The sequence below is a fragment of the Plectropomus leopardus genome, chromosome 15 (assembly GCF_026936395.1).
Source record: "Plectropomus leopardus strain MGB_pleo_1.0 chromosome 15, ASM2693639v1, whole genome shotgun sequence".
In the NCBI taxonomy this organism is placed as follows: Eukaryota; Metazoa; Chordata; class Actinopteri; order Perciformes; family Serranidae; genus Plectropomus; species Plectropomus leopardus.
In genome coordinates, this window is record NC_142190.1 from 3949211 (window position 1) to 3967337 (window position 18127).

Consider the following 18127-nt stretch of genomic DNA (forward strand, 5'->3'; position numbering starts at 1 on the left):
TGATGCTGTAAGATGCCTTATTGTCTTCATTCTACATTTCAGTGTTTTGGATGACATGCATTAGCACCGCATTTTACGCTATTTTGGATGACATGCTAAACTAGAAACATACAATATGATGACTTTTTTACGCAGTTTTGGACGAAATACTATACTATGATAATTTTATGCTATTTTGAAGGGTATGCTATACTATTATGTTTTTATGAAACTTTTGTAGGACGTACCATAATATGACTGCATTGTCTATGCTTTTTGAAGACAAACTGTACTATAACTCTTATGTATTGAACTATAGACCGTACTATGACTTTTTTCTGCAGTTTTGGACGACATACTATAGTATGACTTTTTTTTGCAATTTTGAATGACATATTCTATGACTTTCTTATGCTATTTTGAATGACATACTATATACTATGACATTTTTTTGTTACTTTGGATGATATGTTATACTATGACTTAATGCCGTTTTTGATAACATACTAAACTATACTTCTTTATCCTATTTTGAAAAACATACTATCCTATTTTTTATGTTGTTTTGGACAACACACTATACTAACGCAACCTTATGCGATTTTGAACAACATACTTTTTTTCTATTTTTATAACATAATATTGCATTTTTATGCTATATGCTTTATGCTAAAGATGTTTTTGACAACATAGTGCAGCCCAGTGTGACAACTTTACAAACCACAGCCTTAAAAATCAGCCTGATCCTAAACTGCAGAAACAAATTAAAGAAAAATATTTTAGAAGAGAGAAACGTTTGATGTATGAAAATTATTTCATCACCTTCCCCACTGCAGCGTACACAGTGTCTTCATACTTTTGTCTTTTTTATCTCCAGAATTAAGATGTACTAATTGCAAACACATTAACTGGGAAATTAACCCCTGCTGTGGCAATAGATTATCCTTATTTCTTGCGGGCAAACTGTCAGAGATTACCTTGTGTTTTGCTCATTAACTCAGCAATTAAAAAGGAAGTTTTACGTGCCAATAACTCTGTTGCACGTTTCATATTAAAGTTCAAACTTACCGTACATGATGAAGGTCTGAGAATTGAGCACTTTTCTGATTGAATATGCTTGGAGCAGATGAAGCAGCAGACTTTCTTGTTCTGTGGAAGACAGAAAAAAACACAAAGTTCATATCAGTATATTGCAGTGCTGCTGACATTTAGTGAGAACCAGATCGTTATCAAAATAAATGTTCATTACAAATGCATTTTTTCCCCAAAAACTATGAAACATGAAACAAAAATGCTATTTCTCCAGGGGAAGATGTATTTGTACTGGCCTGTTCAAATCTAATATAATTTAATATAGACTGTCTGGTCTAAATTATTCTTATGTTTACAAAAAAGCTCTTAATTTCATCAAGGCTTACAAATATTGGATTGTTATTTGTCACCCATATTTCCCAGCTCTGCCATTTTGCTGTATTGAGTGGGAAATGAGCCATGGACTTAATATGCATATGCATGCTGAGGCTGGATCCTTTTCTTGCTGGCTGCCAAGGGCATGCTGGGAAATGCTCCAGCGCCCCCGAGAAGGATTAAATGAGTAAAGACACTGGCTGATAAACAACTGGCAAAAAGTTATATACCACTTTATTGACTGGAAAACCACAGAACCTCAAGCAACAATTTAAGACTGGGGGCACAAATTTGCAATATACTATGACGCTATATGATGATATTATCTAATAGTTTTTCGACATGCTATACTATGACTTTTTTCCACATACCGTGGTATCACTTTTTTTAAATTTTTTTAATTTTTTCTTTAATTTTTGGGCACCTGGTATAATGTAATGTAGTATAATATAATATAATATGTCATATTTTATTAGATTAGATTATACAACTTTTATTCTCTTTACCTATTTTATAGCATTCATTGTATGCCATAAAATTCTAAAATTTTGCAATAAAATTGTAAATTGTAATAAAATTGATAAAATAATATTTATCTTATTTTAGCACTTATTTAGCACGGTATATTAACACAGAAGTTGATAAACACGAGTGAAACACGAGTGAACTTTATAGATGTCCACAAAAAAAAAATTAAAAATTAAACAAAAAAAGTTTTAACTGTGTTAAAGATGTTTATTTTGGGGCTGCCGTTTTACATTGTTAAAATATTTTTGTTTGCCAGAGTGACAATCATGTTTTCAATTCACTTTACCCTCAAGAATTTAATTAGTATTAGGCACAGATCATAGTTAAAAATTCTTAGTACAAGGTCTTTTTTGCCACTTCAATAGGCTTACAGGAGGTGCCACTTCCACGTCTTGGGACCAGATGAATTAGCAGAACTTTTTTTGCCACTGATCGTGAGCTAACTTCCTAAACAGATATAAAGAGAATTGCATTGAAATTCATCACTGTCCTTTCACTCCCACTGCTCCAAAGTGACAGAGAACTATGTGATTATGAACCTCTCGCAATTGAATCTCTGTTGTACATGGCACGTCAGGGCAAGATAAAACTCTTGAGGGGCTGTCAGATCATTTCAGCAATAGAGAATATGTTATAAAGACAGATTACGTATATTATGGATACTTTGTGTAATAATGAGGTGATATCCTGGAGCTTACGGGCCTCACTGCGGTGTTTAATTGTGACACATTAAGAGGTTTACAGATGGAGCATTACAATGCAGGTGTCAAATGTGATAATTCACATTATCAGATTTACACATTACATTACCAAGTACAGCAGGTGCAATCCGCTGGGATGTTAAACGCTGGTAATTTGGGAATCTGAGAGACGTTTCTTTACACCTTGCAGTCACAGCTGTCACTGGGCCTGAACTGAGGCTGGTAGACGAAGTGTCCCCAGTGTAAGCAGAGGAGATAAGTGGATCACTGGGCCTCATGCAACATGCATCAAGAAACCATATATGAAATAATTTACTCTTATTTTTGTTTTTGTACACAATCGTTCTTATTTTAGGTATATATGTAGGGTGGTGAAATCTGAAAATTGTGTTATTTTGGCTTAGGTAGAACGGTGGAATCTTTTAAAAAAAATTTTATATATATTTAATTTTTCTATGTCCTCATTTTATTCATATTATTTTGTTTAATTGTTCATGGACCTCCCTATGAGCTAAGTTTTAAATTGAGCTGAAAAATTTATTTTTTTTTTAGTACCCATTGATTTTTGGGATTCACCTATGATTTCTTATTTTTGCTTTTCTCTTAGGTAAGAGACAATTTAACGAGTGGTCGACAGCACTCTCAAGCAATATACCAAAAAAAACCTTTGTTTTTTTTTTACAGGCTACAAATTGTTGCCAAGGTGCAAGGGAAAATAAATTTCACATTTGAGGAAGTAATATCATATCATAAAATTTAGATAATGTTTTAGAGTTATTATAATGTCTGGTAGTAGTTTCAGGCCCCTAAAGGGCCACTGTCGCGGGAACGAAAGGCCAATGACATAATGTAGTGATTTTTTTTTTAATGACAGACTAAAATATGACGTTTTATGACAATACATACATTTTATTGTAAATTAGTATTTAGTAATAGTAATGAGTATTAGTTTTATAATACCGTGCTGTCTTTTAATCTAATTTTGATTGCATTTTTTAACATACTAGACCATGACTTTTTTATTACATTTTCAATGACATGCTACAGTATGAGGTTTTGGGGTCATGTTTATGTACTTTAAAAACGTTTTTAAATATTACACCATGATTTTTTATGTATTTTTTTAATACAAACTATGTATATACTACTGTTACTTATTTATATCTTTTTTGTTTACATACTTTAGCATGATTTTTTTCATGTCATGTTTTATGGCTTACTAAAACATGCGTCTTTGCACACGGCACAACACCTGCCCTTTTATAGTGTTTAGGGGGATGTTACCTGTGCTAATGGTGACAAACGGGATTCAGCATTGAGTTTTGCATGATTAAGAACATTTAGTGCATCTGGAGTTCACTTCTCTTATGTTTGTTTATATACTGTATTGATATTTTAAAATACATTTTCATGACAGACTAATTCTCTTTCCCAGAAAATAATTTAAGAAATTTAAGGGGATGTTGCTGCATGAGGAAGTAGTATTTTTGGCGATAAAGATGGTAAAGCTGTGATTCTCCATGTAGAGGCTGTGTGTCAGAGGTAGAAACGCACAGTTTTAATGTAGCTAAAAATGAGGGAGACTGGCCACTACTCAGCTGTACTTCCTCTAATCCTGAGTAAACTTGGGTGATCAAGGGTGTCTATGCAGAGGTCTGCAGCTTGAGAGACCCTCAGCGGGGATTTTTTCCATGGCTGCATGTAGCATAGGCCGCCAAAGTGCCAGCTGGTTGGCATACTGTTTGTGCCAGATTGCTGTTTGGCAACAGTTGATGATGTCTTTGTCAAACCAAAGCAGCATCTGGGAGTCTTTTATAGAGCCTTTAAACCCACAAAAGGTCTTTGAAGGCCACAAGAGATGACGCAGGCCACATATTTGTGAAAAAATAAACCCAGGTGCAGTCCCTGAATGGGCAAAGAAGAGATCAAACCTCTGCCACCTCTGAGAGATAAGAGCAGAAAGGCCAGAGGAGGGAGCGATGTCAAATATTGCGAAATCACGCAGTAACAGCCGAGAAAAATGAAGCCAGTGCAGAAGTGCTTAAAACTGCAGTTCATCGAACTGGCCACTCGATGTTGGCTCCAACACAGGGTGGTCCCCATAGACCCCCATGTTAACCCTTTAAAACTTGAGCAAAACGGTTTTATTTATTTCAAAAACATGCTAAAGCAATGATCAGCTTCACAAAGCATGGCCCCCGTGCCGGGTGAGGTACTGCAGGAGTAGAGAAGCGTCCGTCCACTTACCGTTGATGCTGATGCTGCCGATGTACTAGAGCAGTTTCTACCCTCCTGTCAGGTCCATCTCGGGGCAGATGCCAGAGTTTTTGGGACACAGGTCCCTCTGCGTGGGCCATGGCGTACACCACGTCAATCACAAACTGGACCTTCCCCTCATGCTCGTATTTGCAATCGATGCCGATACGCTCCTGACCTGAGGGACACACATAGAGAGGACAGACAAAGGTATTATTTACAGGAAAAAATCACACTACAGTCACATTTATTCCTTTCACACATTTTAAAACATTTTTTCCTCATTCCTGTGGAGCTAGAACAGTGACAGCAAATTTTGATATTGAAAATAAACACCCTCCCAGCCCCCAACGCCCATGACAAAACGGTGACAAAAAGTTAACACTGAAAAAAAAGTGGAAATAAAAAAATTAAATAAGAGTGACATGAAGATTGTCTCGACATCTACAAGACCTGCTTCATCAACATCGACGGGTCGTGCATTCACACATTAGACTGTAATTTATTTCTTTTTTTTCCAGTATTTTGTTCGAATTGCGGAGAATGTTTGATATCAAAGTGATGTTCAACAGGCTGTGGAGCTAGTTTTTATCTTTCAACTTTTGAGCATGTACAGTAAAGTTATAATAATTTCCCCCTCTACAGCAAAACATCGGCATACAATGCTAAGCCACAGACAAACGGTAAAAGTTTTGCGCAGACTTTTGATAACTTTCAATCGTGAAGGTCTTTAGATCATACAGACAGAATTTCATCTGGATCGGATTAACTGTGTAGGAGTTGCCCGAATAAAAAAAATAATTCCTTGCATTCCAAGAGGGTCCTCGCACCATTCAGCGCTCGGACCCTAAATATAGTTTTTATTTTTTCCCTATAATATTTATATAATATATTTATATATTTATAATACATAATATTTCTAGATTTTCTTCTTTTTAAAATTATTTTCTGGTCATTTTCATGTCATCTTTTACTGATTCCTTGCAATTTGCGAGACATGTTTTGCCAAGTTGCTCATTGCCTTTTCACTCAAGTTTCTGAAAGAAATCAGATCAATTTTTTTAGACTTCAAGGATTAAATAGCTTGTAAAAGATATCTGAACACAGTACAAGAAAACTGATACTGATCCAAGTTTCAAAGGGTCAAAACAGACCAGACGCATTGAACCAATGTCAAAGATTTAGTGTTAAAGAAGACGACTGCTGCGTCTCCTCTCGCTGTTTGTTTCTCAACCCAAAAAGTTGCATAGGAACTGCAAAGACTACAACCAACAGGGAACCAGCAGGTATGTTTTGAGCCTCCATGAAAGGAAATAACTCTCCGTACCAGCAGGCATCAGTCGTCAGTTAAAAAAACCCAACAAGATAGTGAAAACCACAAAGCAAACCTCGGGCTGAATGAATAATCCAGATATGTCATAAATAACTCTGCTTGCTATCTGTAATTTTTTTGGCCTCAGTGACAGCTAAAATTCCATTATAGGAACTACAAGGACTTTCCATTTTGTGCAGATTTTGGCAGCCCCTGTGGACAAGCGCAATAGTATTACCCTGATAGAAGACTGCATTTCCCATGAGCACCTGATGTTGTAAAGATCTTGATGTAGCCAACTAGCATTTGTTTTTGAAGTGAGAGAAAGAAAGATGGAACTTTTTACAATACATTTCTTTTTCAAAACGCTGATGTTTTGCAGGATGCACAGCAATGAAGTAATGAATCTATCTGTGGCTATGTGAGATTAATAAATGTTATATGTTGGCTGTAAAACAAAGTGCTGTTCATGCACCTAGCTGACTTGTGTTATTTTCCCCTTTTCCTTTATCTTTACTCCTTTATGCTTGCTGGGTATTTTTTGTATTTGGTCAATTATTTTCTTTTTTCTCTTGACTGATACTGCCCCAGCATCAGTCATAACCACAAAACATAATGTCAGAAATAATATTCTCTGAAGAAAACTCTCTTTGCCTCCTAATTTAACAAATAATTTTGTGTGATTTGGTGCAGAAATGGACTCAGGGACATGCATTAATAATAACTATGTAGAAAGCACACAAAAAAATAGCCAATGTTCACAAAGATGTTCTTGTTTGCTTTTGTAGGTCAAATAGAGACGTCAGTATTAAATTGGGACTGTTTCATAACCGGTTAAAAACTCATTGTAGCTGCTATAACTGCTAAAATTAGTCTGGAACTGTCGGCTCCATTTGACTTTATGATTTCACACAATGAGAAAATCATTTTCTGGTCAGCATGACATCCGTGTCAATCATCTCCTCTTCTTGTGAAGTGAGAAATGTGTATTTTACTGTTAGGGATAAGACAGCTTTGTCTGAAGTGTGTGCACATATTCCTGAATACTTTTCATGGAAATCAAATTCAACATGCATGTTTGTTTTTTTAAACAGCTGTTTATCTTTTATTTTAACTTGCACTGTTTGTGGTTTTGCTGTGGTTTTTAAAACTGTTTACATCTCTGAATATAAACATACAGTATTTGCACTAATTATTTACATTTAGTATATTATTGGTTACATTCAGATTTATTTGCAGTTACTGTTATTTTACTTTGCTTTGCATGTTATATGCAATAAAGTGTAAGTAGTTTAAACTGCTGTTTTTTTTGGGGGGGGGGTGTTTTTGTTTTTGTCTTTACAGTTGTTTACACATCTGTATATAGACACAGAACTAAAATCCTTATACTACTATGTACTAAAATATATAAATAATAGTTGCACTATTTTATGTTTAGATTCTTATTTTGTTTGTAAATTGTATGCTTTTCTTTTTTTTTATATATTATATTTAATAAGCATTGCTGGAGCAAACCACTGCTTGTCTGTAATTGTTGTGCATATGATAAAGAACTTGAACTTTAGCGTATTTTACGTATTTATTTCGACATTTATGTATTTATTTTGCGGGCTGTCAGTTCAACCCCCCCCTTCCTTCCCTCCACCAGCCCGCACGTGCTGCGTGCTCGCCCCTGAGCCTTTCATCTCGTGTGTTTCGCCATTGGTCTGGGATGATGTCATCCACAGTGGAGACAATAGAGCCCACCTCCCCCGTCAGTGTCTCCTCACACACGCATCGCAGCTCAGAGTGACACACGCTCAGACGTGACGCCAGCTGAGTTAGCCAAGCACTCCTCATCACATTTATTTATTTATCTGTTTATCTCAACTCCGGCAGAGCTGTGCATCTTCTGTTCCAACTATTTTTTTAAAATTATTTTTTTAGTATTTTTATTTCTTTTTTTTAAATCAATGAAAGCAGGCAGGGAAGGTGTTACACATCTGGATCATACCAACGCGGCGGGTCGCGCTACTCGGGCCACAACAGACATGAAGATTTCTCATTCCGCTGCGCATAAATGATGAAAACACCACGGGACTGCCACGCTTGATGTAAGTGATGTTTCTTTTTTGGCTACTTATCGCGGCGGTGGGTCTGGTCGGCCTGCAGCCTGTGAGCCCCCACCATCATTATCAGCAGCAGCAGCAGCAGGCTGAGCTCAGTGCAGCGGCTGTCACAGCACTACGTGTTGGTCAGCTTTAGCTTACAGCACAGGAAAAAGCGCCTCCTTAATGTCTGCATGCGTCCCGTGGATTTTAATCTACTAATTAAACCATTGCAATGCATCCTCATGCTATCCACCGCTGCAAAAAGAGTGCAGCAATTATTGTTTGCTATAAAAAGCGTGCGTTATTTATGGATAAATAACTGCAGCCATGTGAAAGAGCCAGGACAACAAATTCTACACACTTGAGCAGGCCTGCTGGCTCGGGCCCTGTGCGTCGCCCACATCAGCTTTATTTGTCATCAAAAGGGTTCAAAGAATGTGCAGCGATTAAAAAAATACAAAGAAATTAGGCGCTGCGCCATCTAGCGACCGCGCAGACAGACGGGAACTAATAGATTTTCCATTACCGCTCTGCAGAACAGCCCTATAAACAACAATGCAGAGGAGGAATGTAAATATTAATAGCTGGGTTATTTGTGCTTGCAGTGGTGCTGATGAGATGCAGCAAAGAGCTGATGAGAGCCAGAGCAGCGGAGATATGCAGCACGTGCGCCTGTAATTTTTTAAATAGCATCAGTAGGTGATTTATTGACATATATTTCATAGTCCTGGACAATGCTGAGCATAAATCCGGCAGACACAAAAGAGAATGTGCAGACAGGAAGGAGCCGACAGACACATATGTATATGCTGACAATTTAGATTAAACTACAGCCTATTTGTGTTTATAGCTTACAAAAATTATCTTCTAAGAAAAAGAGGGGAGAAAGCAAGCATTAACTATGTTGGGACTCTGGTTAGTGTTAGACAAGCAGCTTGAGGCACTAACTTTACAAGCAACACACACACACACACACACACACACACACACACACACACACACACACACAGAGAGAGGAATCACTGCAGTGCATTTGCAGGTAGACTTGTGTTTCAGACCAAGCAGCGTGGGGACACATTCAAAGCAATTTTAACCTGCATTAAGAACATTTTTTATGATAATATGGCTCAATAATGTCACCGAGTCAATTGTAGTGTAGTGGAAATTGATCAGCCAACTCACACAAACTGCGGCTCATAGTCTGAAGCTGCGTTTAGTTTAGATTTTCTGGCCTATAGAAACTGGAGTTGACTCGAATGCTTTCATCAGACCTCCATATAAAATTATAGGCAGCCATTTCTGTGTTTTAATAGAGTGCCCCGGGGATGACTTTTTTTGTAGGCTGACCTGGAACTCACTTAGCCACTTATTAGCAGCTGCCTTTATAAGACATAAAAGCTTCAAAGTTCATAGTGGGGTATTTGCTGACATATTTTTTTTGTAGAACAAAATGTGAAAGTTTCTTGAGCTTGTGTTAATCCTTTGAAACCTGAGCCAATTGGCTTGATTTATTTAAAAAAAAAACATAGGAAGAAGGCAATATGAAATGAAAGAAAAAAATGACCCAAAAATTAGCAAACAATTAGTAAAAAAAAAAACAATCCCAAAAACAAAAACAAGAGAGATATTGCAAAATTATAAAAAATAAAATAAGATAAGTAACAATGTCCAGAAACTCTATTTATGATGATCAGAAAAATATATTTAAAATATGTTACAGAATATATCATATTTGTTTTTAATTTTGGCACTTTTTTGGGATCATGTCCTCGTATGTTTTTGTTGTTTTACTTTATGTTTTACTTTTTTCTTTGCCAATTTTCAGGTAATTGCTTTATAACTTCATACTAATTTGTTGCAAATTTTTGATTAATTTCTTTGATTTCTTAGGAATTTAAGCTTATTTGCTAAAGTTCTAAAGGGTTCAAATAGTTTCTGAATATTTGCAATCAAATTATTTTATCAGCTGTAGTCTTTTCTCTTAATTTAATCCCTACAGACTAGAGACTCTAACCTGCTAACAGATGTGATTGTGTTTGTTTACCATGAACTGTTGGCCTATTCTAATGCATGCTGGGATAGTCTTTGGTGACTGAATAATAATGAGTTATAGAAAGTGGACAAATTATTTGTGGACAGCGCAAGAGAAGTTAACTTCTGAGGTGCTTAAGTACAGAAATGTATAAAATCTAGCCTTAAAATTAATCTCACATTTACAATTCATTATGGATTGAGGTCATAGGGGTCCACATGTGACAACAGCAAGACTATACAAAAACACTAGTTTACAATCGCTCACATAACTTGTGTATACGGTTCTCATTCCAAAGTCGTCAAATACAGCCACTTTTGCAGTGCTTGCGGCGTAAGATACAGACACTAAAAGCCATTTTTCCCATCCACATTATACGCAGCACAATGTGTGGGTGTTGTTATACGCAGCCAGACGACTGGACGGCACTTGCCATGACATGATGCGCGTACAGGCAGCGTCCTTTGAGAACGCGGCCAGACAGAACCTGTTGCGTCCCTATGATAAGCCGTTGGACGGCATCAGGTTGAAACGCTGCTAGTAATCACGTAATACCAGGAGCACAAAGGTCCCTACAGGGCTGGAGGTGGTCCAACAGACCCCGGACTTTCATGCAGGGGTCCAGTTTTCGCTTCCTATCTAAAGGGCTGTTTACTGTTCTTGCATGAAATGCTCAACTTTTGTTGTGTTTTGAGCTTTCGTTCACAGGACAACAGCGTTTTGGGGGCCTGAAAACACAAACTTTTTAAGTGGGTTCCAGAGTATAATCTTTTGAGAACTCCAACCCTTTCTGCCGCCAATTAACCTGACAATTTGCAGATCCAGCAAGAACGGTGGCATCACGGTTGCACTTCAAATTTCCAAGTTACACCATCAGTAACTGGTCAGACATGCATATTACAGCGTATTTGGCTGTTTTGTGGATCATTGTACACAGGGATCGATTTCAAAATTTTAGCATATGAACGTAGATGTTTTTTAAACACAAAGGAAAGACTTTAAATTTTTAGTACGGCCATTCAAACGTGGCCCAAGACAATCCTGACAGTTCCCAAAACTGGGGCAAATTTAACCTTTTTCAACTAATCAGAGTCGCATAATTAAAGCATCATCTTGTCTGCAGTTCATATCAGAAGAAATGTTCATTTCAGGCCAAGACTGATATTTCATCATAAAGACGGTATCTGTTATATACCAATGACGTACTGATTTTATTGCACATCCCTACCTTTCAAGGGACAATAATGATTTTTTTTTAACTTGCTAAACTCGCCTGTGTTTTTTTAAACATATCAGATTCAAACTGTATTCAAACATAAAAAGGCAGCTGCCACATGAAGGGAGAGATGGAAAGCGGTGAAGAAATGAGGAAATGTTCGTGATGATGAACAAAACATCACATGTCAACGCATACTGTAGCAACGTAGAGTCAATGGCTACAGAAAATTTGCCATTTTTTTACACTACTTGGAAGGTTATCTACAGAAGATTACTGTAACAATTTCATTATACACAAAAAAAAATCCAAGACTTTTCTGATACTATCAATGCTTTTGATGAATTTCATAACTTTTCCAAAACTGAAGATTTTTACTTATTACATGACATTTCCATGCTTGGAAAATATGACTTTTCCAGAATTTTTATGACTGGGTAACCCTGCAAAATGCATAAAAACATGATGTTTTTAAAAACACCTGCCAGGTTTTAGTGCAAAAATACATGTGTTTGGAAAGTTAGCCTACAACTGATAATAAGAGCTGTAAAAGGATGTTTTGACATAGTTTTGCTGTAGTTAAACACGGACCCTTTTTACCTCATTTCTTCAAATATTTTCTATGTTTTTGGATTATTTTTTCACCGTTGAGGCATGCAAGGAAAACAATGTTTCCTTCGTGAATTCAAGGTACCACGGGGTGAGTAATTTATACACAAGCGGTCACATTGTGAGTGAGGTATTCCTTTAAGCCTTCCTTCCTCTAAATAATGATGCTGCAGGCCGGCTTCGACAGCCTCAGGGTGTCTTGTGTTGTTTTCATGCACACTCATTCTTTCTTGGAGGTTTTCTTCAAGGATATAAAGACGGTCTGGCATAAATTCCAGAGGGGGAACTGAAACAGACTGTTGTTCCCACACTGCAGCTAACAGATGTTTCTATTGTTGATTTTTTTTTGTTCAAGCTGAGCAACCTTCTGTCAAATAGGAAAGTTTCAGATCGTTTTTTGTTGTTATTTTTCTGAGGGGAAAGGAAATGCCTGCAGGAGACAATATGGTTTGGGGACCTGCGCTTGTTCGATATTACAAGTTCCTGGAATCAGGACTCATACACATTTTACCAATACATTTCTATGACTTTTCTATGACTTTGAGGACAGTTTTCAAGACCATACATTCTCCAAAATGACCATTGATAGTCCTTATTGGTTCTTTTTAATGACTATATGACAGCTTTTTAAAAATATATATTATTTAAAAGAATAATGAATTCAGAGCAGAGTTAGAACTGAATATTTAAATATAACTTAGGGACTGTTCGTTATTTATGAGAGGAGAGGGGTGGTGCAAAAAGGGGGAGGCATGTCAGGTAATGTAAGCACTGGGAAACTTGTGTTTTTGAGGGGTATACAACTTTAAATGTCTGTATTTTTCATTTATCTTACTGCCATTTTTTGAAGAAAACAGAGGCATGTCTTCTTTTTTGGCCATTTTCTTCCTTTCTTTTTTTAAAATGTATTTATTTTTGGTGATTTTTCAAGAAAACAAAGGCATGTCTTCCCTGTGAACATTGTGGATTCTTACAAACACTATTCCTTCCCTGGTTCGGATCAAAATACACTCTGAAACAAAACATCGATCAATTCCTGCCACAGAGCGCACAGCAGCTTTCAGTGTGTAATATTAGACTGCGTTTGTTCGGTTGTTGTCTCCTCCAATTAATCTGTTTTTCATGCCCGTCTGTCTCTTTGACTGTTTGTTTGCAAAGATCCGTCATGTCAGAAAACTGCAGTTTTTCGAGGACATTTGGTTCGACAGAACTGTTTTGGCGCGAGCATCACATCACATTTTGGTGGTGCTCAGATCTGGGAAATGTCAGCAGATAAAAAAAATTCATCGTAACCATGACTGTGCTTTTTTTTTTTTTTTTTTTTTAAAAGAGATAATTCTCCGAAGATTTTAAAATATATTCAGAGCACATATCCTCTTCTTATCTTTATGTGACAGAGAGCTCAAATCCCAACCAACTGCAAAACCTTTCTCCAAGCTGCTTTTGTCACTTTCTATTCTTAGTATTCTATTTTAGGATTTTTTGGTTTATGGAGGTCTTATTTTTTTTAACATTACAATGTGCCATGACGATGTGCAGGCTCTCCTTTTTAAATCATTGTGCTGTTGGAGGGGCTGTCTGCATTAGCATTGCTTTGCTTCTTGATGCAAATATTTGATTTGTGTAAATTGGGGCAGGAAATCTGGGCCACCATGAAAAAAATACAGCTCTGCAGCCAAAGTGCAACCACTTTATCTCCTATAAAATAATGAAATAAAAGAAAATTGCTTAGCCTTGGATATGATGGGATTATGTCCTAACAGTCAGGTGTCAGTCTCCGTGTGAAATCATTTTGACGGAATAGTGGAAGGAAAGGAGAAATGGCTCAATGTTCCCTATCAACGCTGCCCCCTGATTGGCCAGTTTGTGCAGTTGCTTCCATCACTTTCTGTCGGCTGACTGTGGAGATTAGGTGATGTGATTATTTTGACTTCCCCTCACTCGCCTGTAGTGGTGTGACCTCTGATGACACAGTGAAACAAATCAGATTACAGTGAGGAAAAAATCAGCAATATGCTAACACAGATTAGCAGTGTTCGTTTAGGATTAACCCTCTGAAATCCGAGCAAATTGGCTTGATTTCTTTCAAAAATACGGAAGCAGACAATGAGCTATTAAAAAAGAAATAACCTCCAAAATATCAAGAAGTAAGTGCAAGAACAAAAACAGAAAATTATTAAAACAAAAAATGTAAAATAAAGTTATAAAAACAAGTCAAACAAGACTTGGAAGGTTGCTTAAAAATAATAATGATTCTGTAACATAATTTAAAATATGTAATTGTGATAATTATGAATATATATATTTTCCGTAGCTTTTTTCTCCTTTTGTTCTAATAAAGAAAAAACAGGGAAAGCTGCAATTTTTGCAATTTCTGGAACATTACCAAGGTGTTTATTGCCTTTAATAGCAATGAAAGAAGAAATGATCCCCCCAAATGACAATAAATTATGAATGAATGAAAATTAAATTATGAATGAAAATTACCTGGAAATTAGCAAAACAAAACAAAAGAATGTATTAAAAAAAGGCAAATAAGACCTGGAAAAAGTGCACAACAAATACAATGATTTCAAAACAGAATTTTAAATATGTAATTGTGATAATTATAAATACGTTTTCCCCAGCTTTAAAAAAAAATCTACTAATTCCTTGCAATTTGTGGAACATTATCAAGTTGCTAATTGCCCTTTTTTCGTGTTTTTCAAAGAAATCACACATATTTACTCAGAATTCAAAGATTTAAATGCGTGTGAAAGGCGTCTAAAAGCAGCACAAGAAAAGTGCTGTCGACCCTGGTCAAATTTAAGAATGCTTACTGTTCAACACAAGGCTCGTCCCTGTCTGTGTCATTACTGTACCGTTATCATGCCATCGTTGGGAAAACACACTCTGGTTTAAGGATCTGAGTCACAATCAGGTCATCGCATGCAGCAGGAATTCAAGCCGCACGTCATTTCCCTTTGTCTCCAGTAAATCTTACGTCATTAGATGTGTGACTTTAGCCTGATTAGAGTGTGAGTCATAATAACTTACGTTTCCCGTCAGGATTTATTCTGTTGTTCTTTAACTTAGTCTGGTCTTTTTTATTTCTGTCTTACTAAAATTTGGTCGGAAAATTAAATTCACCCTAAATTTGTTTTGAGACATTCTTTACCCCTTCATCAGCTGGATCGACATCAGTTTTTCTTGTGCTGCATTCAGACCACTTTCACAAGCATTTAAATCTGAAACTTTGGAAAATTGGACTGACTTCTTTTGAGAGCATGGGGAAAAGGCAGTGAGCAACTTGGCAAGAACTGTACAGAAAAGCAAGAGATGGGAAAAAAAACAAAAAGAAAAAATGTCCAAAAAACCTTATTCATAATTATTATAATTCTATATTCAAAACTATGCTACAGACAAAATATTTTTATTTTATTTTTTGTACTTTCTCAAGGTTATAAATCTTTTTGTGCTTATTTTAAGGTAATTTTCTTGTAACGTTTTACTAAAGAAATTATGACACTTTGTCAGGTTTCAAAGGGATGCGTCAGATCATTTGTACTATTGTACATTTGTACTATGAGAGTTAATTTGTAATGTGATCCCTTTGGGATCATATTAATTTAAGAGCTGCAGTTTTAAATTAAAAGAGATCATATATTTAATATGTACATATATATTTATAAGACACATTTAATAAATACATTAAAAAATGTAAAATTCAAATTTTGCATAACTAAAAAATAAACAATACAAAAGTTTCTTTTAAAATAAAAAAGAATATAATAAAACACACACCTGTGATAAAATAATATCAAAACAAACATTCATATTTTACTGGACTCAGAAACACTTGTCCTTCACATATTAACATGCTCATTACGCTCTCACTGTTGGTAATTTAATGGCTCGTGTTATGAAAGTTTGGGGTGGAAAAGCTCATTCAAATGTTATGTTTTCGCTCAGTTTGGCGAGCAGCCATCTGTGCAGGGTGCTTTAGAAGTCATTAACATTCGTATCATATTTGTGATGGGCAGGAGGCGCTTCTCTCTCTGCCGCCTTTCCCCCTCTACAACCTATTCTGCCGCAATTAACATTTCCACCCCGGCGGATGTTAAAAGTGAGACTCTACATGCTGCTGTGACACCGGTGTCAAGGCTCTCTGCAGTGCCGTGCAGACTTTTGTATTTAATAGAAGCAGACTTTAACCTCATTTGTGAATTTGGAACTAAACTGAATGCAGCCCACAAAGCGTCAGCGCTGGTGCAAATTGATTTTCAGTGTTTAGCAAAACATCAGAGAGTCTGTTTTCTGTTTGGCTTGTTGGAGCTTGATGCCAAATCGTGCTCGAGTGTTTAAATCCTGATGAGCTTGATCATTTTCTGCTGCTCTGCTGATTTGTGAATTAGCTCGTTATCTGATATCAGCGTCCGTGCAGGCCAATTAAACTGTTTCTGTTCTTTCATGAGACCATCATTCGCTCATAGCTCAAGGCTCTTTTACTCCGCTCATAGCATGTAATAATGGAGTAATAATCTTCATTAAATCTGTAAATCTGATGGTGCACATTCCTGAAGGTTAAGAAAACGTCCACGGCATGAAAACACAAAGGCAACAACCTCCATTTGTTTCCCTTTCATCAATCAGGTGGTCAGGTTACATTATTAAGTAGAAAAGTGACTCACACAGGTTTTCAATCAGCAGGGGGGAAACAGCCCGTCTTTGCCCAAAGGCAAAAATAAAATCTGCAGCACAGCTAAAGCTCATTATTTAAGGTATGCTATGCAGGAGTTGTCAGCCACCGTTTGTAAATTGAAAATGACAGTAAAAGTCAACCACGGATTCGCTCATTATGTTTGCTTTTTTTTGGCACTGTGCTCTTGATTTTCACACCTCTCTCTTGGATTTATGCTGATAATAGACTGGCACCTGGTCACTACCATTTTTATTAAGTCCCAGCCTCACCTGAGTATGGATGGATTACCGAACATGATGGAAAAAAAACAATAAAACAGGCCATAGACTCCTTTCCCTATGCAAGTAGACCAGAGCTGTGTACACGGAACTGCAGCAGACTGAGTTTCTGTTGTTTTTTTTTTACTAGAGTGTTGCGTTTAACATCACAGACAGGCGGTAAAACAGGTTAGTAAATAGCAGAAAGCAGCATAGGGGTCCATGAAAATGTTACCATGGTTACTTCTTTTTCTATTCTCTTTTTCAAACTCGGTGCAGATAAATTTGGATCGATGTTTGTGCAAGTCAAAGGCAACACTATTGTCTATTCTGCCACATTTGCAGGGCATAGACAGGATTGAAATGCCGTTTCTTCCAGACCACCGACGTGAATATGCAAGTACACAAACGAAAGAATAAAAGAAGTATTAACATTAGGTACGTACAAATAAAAGCATTAAAACTGCAGTTAAAGAAGGCACATATGAAAACAAACAGACACCAATTTCAAGTATAAATGGGAAGTAAGCGATTATTTCTATTGTGCGGTGAATGATTATTGTGCAAATGGGATGAATATTGCAAATATAATGAATAGTTCAGATGTAACAAATAGTGCCATAGTAATAAATCACTGCCGATCAGAGCCAGAGCAGATAAATACCCATGACTACTGCAGAGTCATTTGACCCAACTGTGATCTTTCTCATTACATACAAAATGTTGGCAGGTGTTAGTGGGTTTTTGTGCAGTGGGAAAGAAGCTACTGAACACAAAAACACACAAAATAAACACAAAAAGATGCAATGGAACTGGTAAGAGACAAAAAGTAACTACAAAAAGAGGCAAAACCTCAAAAAATAACCTCAAAATGATCTCAAAGAAACACAAAAGCACAAAAAGATGCAATATGACAACAAAGAGATGCCAGAAAAGAGACACAAAACCACCACAAAGTCTGTGTTTCTTGCTCTTATATGGGAGAGGTGGTGCACCTGAGCGGTGTTCCCAAAAACATCCCAAACACAGCAACATGAAAAGGAAATGAGAAAAATACAG

The 18127-nt window shown here is 36.6% G+C and overlaps 1 protein-coding gene across 2 annotated transcripts in view; it reads left to right on the plus strand.

Annotated features, from left to right (window-relative positions):
• The first annotated feature begins 7976 nt into the window (after nt 1–7976).
• The window catches only part of LOC121952903 (uncharacterized), a 35591-nt gene continuing 25440 nt past the window's right edge, over nt 7977–18127 (plus strand). For both annotated transcript variants that reach the window (XM_088088652.1, XM_042499775.2), the window contains exon 1: nt 7977–8276. The gene's annotated coding sequence lies outside the window, so the exon portion shown is untranslated. The remainder of the gene's footprint in view (nt 8277–18127) is intronic.